Here is a 2,437-nt window from a genome sequence, read left to right as displayed (position 1 = left end):
ACCGGAGTCACTGAGTACATGGAGAGTGTTTATCATGACAAGTGCATACGGTGGATAAGATTTTTATTGACTCTGTCGTGTTTAGTGACTGTTGCGATTACCTGAGAAGCAGCCAGCAGGACGACGCAGTAATCTATATTTTCTCGAGATGCATAATATCAACTGTAATAGATTGAAAATTTTCCGTGAAAAATATTTGCGTGTTTTTGAAAAAAAATTAAAAAACCGAATAACTCGTGTTTCTAACGACTCGGAAATGTTACGGACGTAAGTACGACACTTGAAAAATATCGGAGCATGTGGGCGGATTTATCGGTGGTGATCCCGCTGTATATGGCCCGCAAGGATTCTCACTAATCTGGTTGTTCCACAGCACGATCGATCCGAATGTGCTGCTCCGTTTGATTGTCGGCGACGGAGGATTCAAAGCCGGTTCCGTGATTTCTCCGATTAGAGATATTGCATTGATGACGCCCAGGAAGCAATGATGAACTAGAACTTTGTCTTGCGGTATCAACAATTGTTGTATATTAATACATATACGTCTTCAAATGGTAGACGGTTCAGCCAAGGGGGACGACACAAGCCAATTCACAAAAAAATACCCAATATGCATTTTATTCTGAGTGTACTTTGAAGTTTGCAGTTTGTTCTATGATGTCTATCTGTTTTGTTGTAAAAACTACTCCTCCGCCTTTAAGGCTGGTTCGAGGCTGGTTTACAGTTCGGAAAACGTGTCCGCGGGATTTGTTACGGGATTTTGCTCCGGGTTTTGTCAGGGAAAATTTTCCGCCGATAAGTCTCCACTGTCAAAACATTTTCCGTGATTGGGTTTACACTTCAGGATTTTGCTTCGGGATTTGAGAATCTGCGTATCCTCGTCCGTGCTTGAGTTTACACTTCGGGGTTTTGGTTCGGATTTCTTTATACAAGAGGTGGAAAGATAACGAGAAGAGTGAGATATAGCGAGAAAGGGAGAGAATGAGTGAGAGAGAGCGATTGAGTGGGAAAGAAAGAGGAAATGAGTGAGCGAGTGAGTGAAAATGAGTAAGTGAGAGTGGGTCAGTAAGTCAAAGTGAATGAGTGAGTGAACGAGTGATTGAGTGAGTGAGAATTTGTGAGTAAGTGAGAATGAGTGTGTGAGGTTGAGTGAGTGAGTGAGAATGAGTGTATGAATGTAAGTGAATGAGAGAGAGAGTGAGTGAGTGAGAAAGAGTTAGTGAGTAATTGAGTAAGAATGAATAAGTGAGTGAGCCAGAGTTAGTGAATGTGAGTGAGTGAGTGAGATTGAACGAGTGAGTGAGAATGTGTGTGTATGAGTGAGATTGAGTGAGTGAATGAGTGAGAGAAAGTGAGTGAGAATGAGTTAGAGCGAGTGAGTGAGAATGAGTTAGAGTGAGTGAGTGAGAATGAGTTAGAGCGAGTGAGTGAGAATGAGTTAGAGCGAGCTCATTATGCACTATTTCTCAATTATCACTGCTCACTTTTCACTTCTCACTTCTTAGTACTCATTTCTCACTTTACTCTTTTTCTTCTCATTCTCAATTCCCACTTCTCACTATTCATTTCACTTCTGACAACTCATTTTTTCACTTATAATTCTTCACTTCTCACTTCTCACTTCTCATTAGTCACTTTTCACTTTTCTTTTCTCACTCTTCATAACTCACTTCATACTCTTCACTTCTCGCGCCTTATTCTCACTACTCATTACACTACTCAACTCTTACTTCTAATTGTACACTTCTTACTTCTTATTCTCACTGCTCATTGCTCATTGCTTACTTACTCATTTTTTCATTTCTCGCTTATCATTCCTTAGTTTTCTCTTCACACTTCTCACATTTCTCACGTTTCACTATCCACTTCACTAAATTCTTCCCATAATAAATTTCCGTCATAGATTACACATTCCCCGTGCGAAATCAATTCAAACGTGGGATTCCCCGTGGGATTTGCATCTCTACACATGGGATTTTTCACCGTACACTTTTCCCGCGATTGGGTTTACACTTCAGGAAAATATTTTTTCGTGTAGACTTCTGCTCCTGTCACGGGAAACGCAAATCCCGCTCCCATTTAAATTACATGGGAGACCAAATCCCGGGACACGTTTTCCGAACTGTAAACCAGCCTTTAGCCAAAAGTACGCATATTTTGACGTATAGGCAATATTCTCAAAAGTGATTGCGGTGTTGAACTTAATAAATAGAGTTAAAAAAAATCAAGTGATTGAAAAATACTCCTAAAATGAGTATTCTGGTATTACCGTGTATATACGAGAAAAATAAAAAAATATTCAAAAAATAGCCTTTTTTATTACCGTGTATCAGAAATTATACAATGATTGAGTAAATTCAGTTTAGCGTGTGCAACTGTCCGCTCCCTCAAAAACATCGACTGTCAAAATTTAAACTTCAAAACCAGGACTCTGGCA

Source organism: Armigeres subalbatus, chromosome 2, assembly GCF_024139115.2.
Source record: "Armigeres subalbatus isolate Guangzhou_Male chromosome 2, GZ_Asu_2, whole genome shotgun sequence".
Lineage (NCBI taxonomy): Eukaryota > Metazoa > Arthropoda > Insecta > Diptera > Culicidae > Armigeres > Armigeres subalbatus.
Note: the sequence above shows the minus strand (reverse complement) of the source record.